General features: G+C 41.3%; 1 long non-coding RNA gene across 1 annotated transcript; it reads right to left on the reverse strand.

Annotated features, from left to right (window-relative positions):
* Positions 1–1,020: 1,020 nt before the first annotated feature.
* On the reverse strand, positions 1,021–5,514 carry LOC308391730. The gene is made up of 4 exons (XR_013970690.1): positions 5,326–5,514; positions 4,695–4,814; positions 3,378–3,498; positions 1,021–3,071 (listed from the first exon to the last, which is right to left on the reverse strand). It is a non-coding gene; the product is annotated as an uncharacterized lncRNA (long non-coding RNA).
* Positions 5,515–9,949: the final 4,435 nt, after the last annotated feature.

A 9,949-nucleotide genomic window follows, 5' to 3' on the forward strand; every position in this document is an offset into this window, starting at 1 on the left:
ATAACTATTTTTTATATGATTTTATGAGTGTCTCACAGTCTCATCATTTATTCTGTTGTAGACTTTCACGCACAGCAGAAATTCAGACCAAGCTTTAGCTTTCAGACAGATGGCCTCATATTTGACTGAGAATATTTTGGTATGCGGCGTTCATGGTTGACTCAATGACTCAAAGGTCTTCAGGTCCTGTGGCTCCAAAACAACGCTAAATCGTCGTCCCTCCACCGCCATGCTTGAAAGTTGGTATGAGGTGTTTGTGCTGATATACTGTTTGGTTTCCACTGAATGTGTTGCAGTGCATTATGGAAATATGGAAATCTCTACTTTGGTCTCATTTTTCCAAAGGAAATTGTTCCAAAAGTCTTGTGGTTTGTTGCCATGCAACTTTACAAACCTAAGCCCTGCTGCCATTCTCTTCTGAGAAAGAAGAAGCTTTCTCCAGGCACTTCTTACAAACAAGCCATACTTCAGCTTTTTGTAATTGTATTGTTCTGAACTTTAACATTTAACCTAACTGAGGCCCGTAGAGTCTACGTTGTAGATCTTAGGTTTTTGCAGCTTTTCTGAGAATTGCCGGTTTGCCTTTCAACTGAATTTGCTGGGCTGTTCTTTCCTGGGACGATGGTGGCATTATGTCAACACACAACAACGCCAGAGCAGCAAACTGTCCAAACTTCTCCTTTTATAGAGGTGCTCACACCTGCTGATGATCAGCTATTCAAGTGCATTTAATTAGCAGCACCTGGCTGCTATTTCCCTGACAATGCCAGTGGAAGTAGCAAGGGTGTACTTGGTTTTTCCACATGACCGTATCTTTATTGGTCCTTTATATCCTGCAGACACACACACACACACACATCAAAAGTAGAACTTATTATTTTAAAAAGAAAGAAAAATGTTTATTTTATGTGGGCGGTAAACAGCGAGACCCAAACCATTAAAATAGTTGAACTAGTTAGCCTAAAGTCATAAATGCAGGCTTTCTGCAAACATGATACCAAGCCTTCTGGCTCTACAGAATGAAAATAGTAGGTGGTGAAAAGTACATTTTTGTGCCGTGATTGATGAACATCCAGCTTCTACCAAGTGTTAGTAGCACAAACACAAAGTAGACCCAACCAGCTCCTGTACAAGAATATGACTACTACAATATTCACTTATTTTGTTAAGATGAACATCTGGCTTACCATCAATTGAAATGTTTGGAACGTGATGGGCTGTGTCAAAGGAGTACTTCAGCTTATCTGACAGGGCTTTTGATATATAAGCGAAAGGTTGCGAACCAGTGGTCTTGTGGGATTTAAAGTTGGATGTTTGTAGCAGCTCTTAAGCTAGAAACCACCCAGGCAGAAATTTTATCTGATCAAAACTTCAGCCGACGGAGGCTGACTTTGTGAACCTGGTGTAATAGCTGTTTGAGCTTCCACACACACACACATTAAGGTTTGATAGTGATGTTCTGGACCAGAAAATGAAATTTGTTCCAACGAAGTGTTCACAAGGTTGGTGTCTCATTAATTCTAAATGGAGCAGCTTCAGTCCTTTACTGAGTGACAGATTTGAAGTGCTTAACTTGATTCTCTATTTAGAGCCTCACGTGTTCAAAGACAGTGTGATGAAGAAACATTTAGCAATTATTTATAATGATAATTTCACAGTTTCTCTGGATAAAAGCGAGAAAACATATGAAAAAAAATCAATTAAACTAAAAATATTGATACTGGCATTAGCTATGGGTCAAAAGTGGATGCTTGTATGTCAGTAATTTATTTGCTGCATGCCTTTCTAAAATCAACATCGTCAACCACATGCACATTTTGCTCAGTGTGATTGTTTATCTTCAACATAAACAAAGTTATAAACACCAGAAGTTGTCCTGCAATATAAAGTGGATGCGCAAACACACCCGTTTTGTCTTACAGTCAAAGTCCAGAGCCCAGTGTCTATAGAGAATCAGTGGCGAGGCCTACTCTGCCTGCATGCAGGTGACAGCTGGCCTCTCCAGGCAAACGCAGCGTCAAAGCCAGAATCTATGAACTGCTTATTCTGCAGAAGGCCACTTGCTATTTTTAATCTCTGACACAAAATAGAGACGAGGAGAGGGAAAGAATTCAAGCTAGGAAGCCATGGTGCGCACCCAGCATCGGCCCCATGCCAGGCAGCTGATTTGGCACACTGCAGCAGGTTTAAGTTTATAAACCAGATGGAAACTGAACTAATCAGTTTGCAAGATGATACCAGCTTGCGATTCCTTTCCTCATAAAGTCATTGACCAATTTTTGATTGTGTGCAAGCGTGTGAATCGCTTAAGGAAATTAGTCAGCTTTGCATATGTTAGAGAAGAAGTAATGTGTTGGGAGAGGCGGGTGACTGTGGAAGAATGAGCCACATCGGGTGCTCTTGTGGGCTGACTCCATGTTGCGTGTTTTTTGGGGGAGGTTTTGTCATATTTCTAACCATGAACTTAAAACAAGATTCTGAAGTATTATCAGAAACCAGGCCCATACATCTGCCATACATTTGTTTACTATATGTCTATACTGGTATAAATTATGGGCCACTAATCAAAAATAAGGTCCATTAGAGAATTAAAAGAATATCCACCTCTCCAACACCACCTTTAGAGAGTCCAACTCCATTCCCATGACATTACTGGCCTTGCACATACAGTAAGTTTACTGAGTCTGTTGGCCTCATAGAAAATCACGAGTACTCACAGATGTTAAAAGATCTCAGCCGCCTCAGAAAATACAGACGACTTTGGCCCTTCCTGTAGAGTGCAGTGGTGTTTTTAACCCAGTCCACTTTATTGTCAGTGTGTACTCTGAGGTATTTATAGTCCTCCACTATGTCCACATCGACCCCTTGGATTAAAGCAGGGGTCGCTGGTTTCCTGGTCCTCCTAAAGTCCACAATCAATTCCTTGGTCTTTGTCACGCTGAGCTGCTGATGATTCTGCTCGCACCATGAGACAAAGGAGTCCACCACAGCCCGCTACTCCATCTCATCACCCTAGCTGGTGCATTCAACCATCGCAGAGTCATCAGGAAACTTCTGAAGATGGCAGGTCTCTGTGTTGAGGGTGAAGTGGAAAGGGGCGAGAATGGTCAAACAACAAAGAACCAATTTTGAATTGTATGTTCAAGCATTTTGTGACCAGCACCTGCCATTTGTTCCCCTTTCTTTAGCTGAATCCAAGTCTTGTCAAAACGGATGGAATTATGAGTGCAGAAAAGGAGCATAGGTTTTTTTTGATTCACCATGCCATAAAATCAGCATGACAAACATGTTGCTAAGTCCAGTAGAAGCATAACTGGATAGTAAAAACACACAATTGAACACTTTCAGTCATGGATTGGCCTCCCAAGAGTTCCTACCTCAACATTATTGGAACGGTGTGGGATCATCTTCACAGAGAACAGAACAAAACGTAGCCAACGTCCAAAGAAGAGCTTTGAATGTCCTCCAGGAACCCTCAGGAACTATTCCTGAATATTACTAAAAGACATGACAAGAAAGCTTATCTCAGAGAGTTCAGGCTGTGTTGAAGACTAAAGATTGTCAAAGATTGTGATTTTGAAGCTCATTAGATTCTACAAACTCTATTTATGCTTTATACGCTTCTTTTCTATGTATGTTTGCAAATGTTTCATCGCTGCACCTATTTCCCATTTCCTAGCTCTATATAAAGAAACTGTTTAATACTTGATTTTTTTGTTTTACAGTAATCTACCAAACACTGAGGTCAGTACATCCTCCAGAAATCCTGCATTAACCATGTTATGCCAGAAATACTCTCAAATGTTTTCTCAGTGAAGATGAGTTAAGTGTCGGGATCTGCTATTGAAGATAAAATACTTATCACTAAGATTAACCTTGTATGATGTTATAATATGAGTTTATACTTGCTTAGGATTCAGCAGAGACGCTGCCTCTTTAACTGTTACCCGTCAGAATTTCATTGGTGGGTGTTTGGTCTTGTCACCAAGCTGAAAGATTAAGCCCCCCCCCCCCCCCCCCCCCCCCCAGAGAGCAAAAGAAAATTGCTGAGAGCTGTTGTAGCCAATCATCACCACGACAGATAAAAATGAGGCTACAGAAGTAGCCCATGCCAAAAAGTAATCTTAGCCCCTTATCTTTGACAGCGACATCCCTCACTGTATTGCGAGTAAAAAATGTGCTGAAATCACGTAGGTGTGCGTTTGCATCTGTATATTTGTGTTAAAAGATATCAAGACAAGAATAATTCCTCTGTGTGCGTATGGCCATTCTGTGATTTCTGTCTCTTTGTGCTCATCTGATACCCTTACATGTTTAAGATGTTCAAATGCCTTGTGTAGTATTGTATATATTATATATAGGCTTGTCAGTATTAACTCGCTTTGTTCTGTTCCCTGGCCGCCCATTTATCGCACTCTGGAGCATGAAAAGTGGGAGACACTGGCCAGGTCACAGCAGTGCTCACTGGCTCTAATAAGTGTGAGCAGGGTGCCAGGTGGATGTAGGAGATTTTGACACCCCATCATCTGTGGGTCTTCTGCAACTTCGAGGGATGGGGGCGTTTGAAGTCAGCAGTTTCCAGGCCAACCATTCAGCAGGGTTAATTACTATACCAACCAGGTGCCCCCTACCAGTAATGATCAGCGCCCTTACGATCCATTCACCATTCACTCACCTTGCTTTTTTACGCTTACCTGAGTTTTATATCATGTAGTCCCTTTGAGACACTAGAGTTCACAGAGCCATGCAGGTTTGCTCTCGGGGTGCTGCAATTTGAGGACTTTCTGCTCTGTTGCTGACAAGGCTGTTAATATCTGAGACAATAGAAGAAGAAGAAACACAAGATACATGTGTCAGTCATCTTTTCTGTAATTGTTAGGATGGAGTTTCTAAAGTATCAACGATGCACTCTGCATAATTGCCCCTTTTATATAAGCTGTTGCTGCAATGAGTGTGTTTATTTTGTATTTGTTAAAGTGGACTGTTTATCCTTTTCTTTACCATCTGTGTTACAGCTATACTGGCTGAATTCTTATTATGATGCCCACATTAAATATTGCCAAAGTTTGATATAATGATGTCAGCATATGTGCATGTAATCCCGATGGGTCACAGCCCTGGTTTTTGCTACTGTTTAAGCTATATGATGCCAAAAGGAAGAGATGTAGTGCTTGAAAGATTAGTTGTAAAACAGCTGGTTGATCATCTGCAGAGGAAAGGTTTATTTGAAGACTTATAGTCGGGATTCAGAATTCATCGCAGTACAGAAACAACATTAGTGAAGGTCACAAATGATCTTCTTATGGCCTCTGACAGTGGACTTACTTCCTGACATCTGGTTTGTCCTGCCAGATGTTAGTGCAGTGTCCGACATGACAAGTTTGGTGGTGGGTCAGTGATGGTCTCGGGACGCATATCCATGGAGGGATGTACAGTTCACTACAGACTAGGCAGTAGAATGATGAAATTCTTGGAGCCATTGTCACTCTACGCTGGTGCAGTGGGTCCTGGGTTCCTCCTGTTGCACAACAGTGCAGGCGTGATGAGGTGAGAGTATGCAATGCTCTGCAATGACATTCCAGGAAAACAGACTAACCTCCTGCTTCATTTTGATTTTTGGGCTGTCTTTGCAGGTTGATCATTTTCCTTTCCATCAAACGATGTGGCATCCCTGCATTTCTAACACATTAACCAGTCTGCATCAGTATAGATATCCAGTGTTCCTGTAATTTATCTGAGCAGTGTACGGTACTGTGCAAAAGTTTTAGGTAGGTGTGGAAAAAATGCTGTAAACAAAGAATGCTTTCAGAAATATAAATGATTGTTTATTGGCCCCAAATGTATTCTGCAGCAGGACAACAACCCCAAACATACAGTCAAGTGACCATATATTAAAATAAAGTCTAAAGCTAAGCTAACTTGAGCAGGCTGGACCCTTGTACGTATGAAGGTCATTATCACCCAGCGCTTAAGCTGCAACATAAAAAGGAGGCTAACAGAGTTTATTGAATATGTAAGATGAAATATAAAATATATAAACCTATATAATAATGAAAAATAAAGATACATCCTCGCAAGACAACTTAGGCATTCCTTCAAGCCTTATGCTGCCATCTGAACTTCTGACCTTAGAGCCCAGGCAAAGGCCAGTACCAATTACCAAAAATGGCATCAGTCATAGTAATAGAGAAGTTTCATCACAAAGTACTGTCTGCCCAACTCCTGAAAGTTCTTTGCAACCTGCAATGTATTCAGTTTCCAAATGTCTTAGTGGAAAGACTGAAACTGACAACACTAACAACAACATGGCTCCCGGGACCCTGCTGGGAAGCAAGGAAAGCAAACTCTGAATGTTGGAGGCACGAGAACTTGTGGACAGCCGATAAGCAAAAAGGCCACACGGAGGGTCAGCACGTAGTCACACCATACAGTCAGATCTCTATTAAGATAGGAGATGGTGGGCCAGTGTGATAAGAGCTGACAGGACTTGCTGATGTGATAACAGTGATGGGGCACCAGCTGCAGATGTCACTGTCCCTAACCAACAGGGGAATTGGACTGAACTTTTTCTGGATGAGAGCGAGGTAGTCCTCAATTATGCTCAGATTTCATAGAACTTTGGTAATTACAGGATACTGCTAATGCGGAAACATTTTCATATTTAATGGTACAGTGGGTCATTTTTTTAGTACATTTAAAAGAGAGAGAAAAATAATGCTGTATTGATTATTTTTGCTTCCTTATCTCAAGCCTCTTAACACTCAAAAACAACATAAAAGTTAAGGATATATTAAACAACTCACCTCTGTATCGCTGTCATTGGTCAGAAGTGACTCATCGACTTCTGTTGGGTTCCTCTCACAAGGTTTTATAGCTTCCTCCACAGTAAATGGACATAGACACATATTAACAGCAGAGTTAAATAGTGGACTGACAGGGTACGCTCACTACAGCAGCCAAATCAGAAACAAGGCTATAGGACTGTTTTTAAAGCTTTACACTCCCTGGAGCACAATGGCCTCATTAATCGCAAAACTGGGGAGGTTTGGATCCACCAAGAATCCTGGGATATGACCATCTGGCCAAACTGAGTAACCAAGCAAGAAGGGCCCCTGCAGAGATGGCAGAATGTGCCAGAAGGAGAACCATCGCAGCAGCACTCCATCAGTCAGGTTTTTATGAAGCTAGACCGAAAGAAGGAAACTTGCATGAAGGACTTCTGATAGTCTGCTTGGAGTTTACCACAGTGTGGCCATTTTAAAAGTGAAATGAGGAGCAATGCCTAATATTTGCCAGACATAGTTGTCATTCTACTGGGGGGGGGGTGCTTCTCAGCAGCGGGGACAAGGGGGGGCCAGTCTACGCTGAAGGGAGAGTGAATGCTGCCAAAGCTTGCAGCCAAGACAACACTGGGTTGGAGTCGTGAAGCCAAGACACTTGTCCTTGGCATCAGGACAAGCGTCTGACTGTCCTTAAAGCCCAGACTTAATCCTCCATACAAAATGGCATCCAGTGTGATGAAGCTTGACAGCATCTTCCAGGAAGAATGAGATAGCCTGCCCAAATCGAGGTGTACAAAGCCTGCATAGACCTAAGAGTCTCTTCACCGAGTCCTGCATGACAATGATATAACAGCTCCTTCTGTATTGTAAGCCCTGTGGTTTAAAAAAGACGGAACAACCAGCAGCTTCCTTCAAGTTTGTCTTAACTTTTCACTTTCGAATGAGCTGGACTTGTTTTCCCACTCCACTTCTCCGTCATGCATCCTCACTACTTCGTTACATCCTCCTCATTCCCACAACCTGCAGCGTGCTTACATAGATTCCTGCTCATTTGTAGACATCAAAACCCGAATCATTTTTTCAGTTTGTAATTGCCTAAATAAGTGACTTTCGCAGTTAAGCTAATTCTATATACAGCATTCTGAACGTTTGGGAAATGATTAGCATATTTCCCTGCAACGCCAGCTGCCTACGTGCTAAGCACACTGAATTTACCGTTGTTCAGTATTTCAAAACGCCTGATCCTTATGATATTTCATTGGTTGCCACAAGGCTTGTTAAAACTTCTTGTTAATACGGTATTGGTTTATTATGCAAAGCCACAAACTGCTTTGAAGTATGTGTAGCTAACATGGATACACGCTGATAAGATGGAAATACATGACCTAAGTAGCACAGCAAGTTCAAGTTAACTGAAATATTACAGAATTATTACTTATACTACAAATTACTCAGGCTAATTCACTGTGCCCCTCTCTCAAACTAAAAAAAGGAATCATAAAACAACTACAATGTCATTTTGCATCTCTCTGTAGTTTTGTTTTGTGTGTCTGTGATAATTTGCCATCTCTTTATGCTGGCTTTGCATAACTTTGTAGTCTTTTGTTGTCATTTTCTGTCTCTTTTTAGCTGCACTGTCTCTTCAGGTTGGGCTTCCCACTGTGTATTTCTTTTGTAGTACAGTTGTGCATCCACCTCTTTGTAGCTGCTTTAGCTTTGAGTCTCTTTGTGGTCATTCTGTGCTTCAGGTTCTGAAATGTTACTTTAGGTGATATAAAGGAAAGTTTCAACAAAAGTCCTGGATTTGATTTGGATTGAAGCGAGATATGTTAGCATTCACTTAAAACAAAGGCTGATGAGGACCTCATGACCCCTGTGATCCCTGGCGCTGGCCATCCTTTCTCCATATGTTCTATCCTAGACAGATTTAAGATACTGCCTGGCTATGTTGATTTGCCCCCCATCCATGCTCTCACTGCCAGATATGTTTGCCAGAGCTATTTCATACACAATTGCACTGATATTTAATAGCCTGTGAAAGAGAGGCAGACAGCAAGGTAGAAAATTGCCCAGTATTTTAAATTATCCTTAACTTTTATACCAATATTACTTTATAGCTGTAGCGTTGACTTCTCTTTAACCATCACCATCAATCCATCAGCTATAAGCAATGAACCATCTGCTATTATACAGCTTGTTAGCAAAGTCCAGGCTGAGTAATTACCTGTGTCAAAAGCGATGATTGTCTTCTGTGACGGATTATTCATCACTTTATAACTGCAGAGACTGAAAGAGGGATTTTGAAGTCATTCTAACAGAGCCTGCGAGTATTTTCCACAGTTGTCTGCTTAATTCACACAGACACACACATACAGCATGAATTATTGATAAGAGCCCTCAAACTTATTGGGTTAGTTTTAGACAAGTGGTACATGTGTATGAAACTGAAGATAATAATTAGGCTAATGCACCCATTAATGAAAAACTGAGTGCATGACAATACATATCCTGATGGAGGCAGCCAAAAAAGGGTTTTCAAAGAGTGTTAATTAAGAGGGCTTTAAATGGATACGAGGACCCTGCGACGGACCGGCGACCTGTGAAGGGTGGATGGATGAATGAATTGATCCACTCACCTCTTTTCAATCTAGATGTGTTTATACACCACTCTAAATTTAGTCATTAGTTATTATTAACTTCTGGAACTCTTCCACATTGAGTCGTTTGTCCTGTCTCCCTCCCCTCACCTCCAACTAGTCAGGGCAGATGGCTGCCCTTCCCTGAGCCTGGTCCTGCTGGAGGGTTCTTCCTGTTAAAAGGGAGTTTTTCCTTCCCGCTGCCGCCAAGTGCTTGTTTACTTTGTTTTTATTGTCTTTAACTTACAATAAAAAGTGGCTTGAGGTGACTGTTGTTGTGATTTGGCGCTATATAAATAAAATTGAAATTAACCGATGGATATAAGCTCATTACTTAAATCAAACTGCAAATTGTTTTGCATGTGTTATTTGTTATTTGTGAAGTCAGTGTTTGCCTTAAGTTAACTGAAAATAACAGAATATATGAACATGCACAAACAGAGGCTTTTGAAGTTTATTAGGCACGTAGAAAAGCAACTTTGCAGTGGCATGTGAACCGGCAGCTCTGCTCTGGTTATGTGAAAAATATTA

Source organism: Rhamphochromis sp. 'chilingali', assembly GCF_963969265.1.
Source record: "Rhamphochromis sp. 'chilingali' genome assembly, chromosome: 1".
Lineage (NCBI taxonomy): Eukaryota > Metazoa > Chordata > Actinopteri > Cichliformes > Cichlidae > Rhamphochromis > Rhamphochromis sp. 'chilingali'.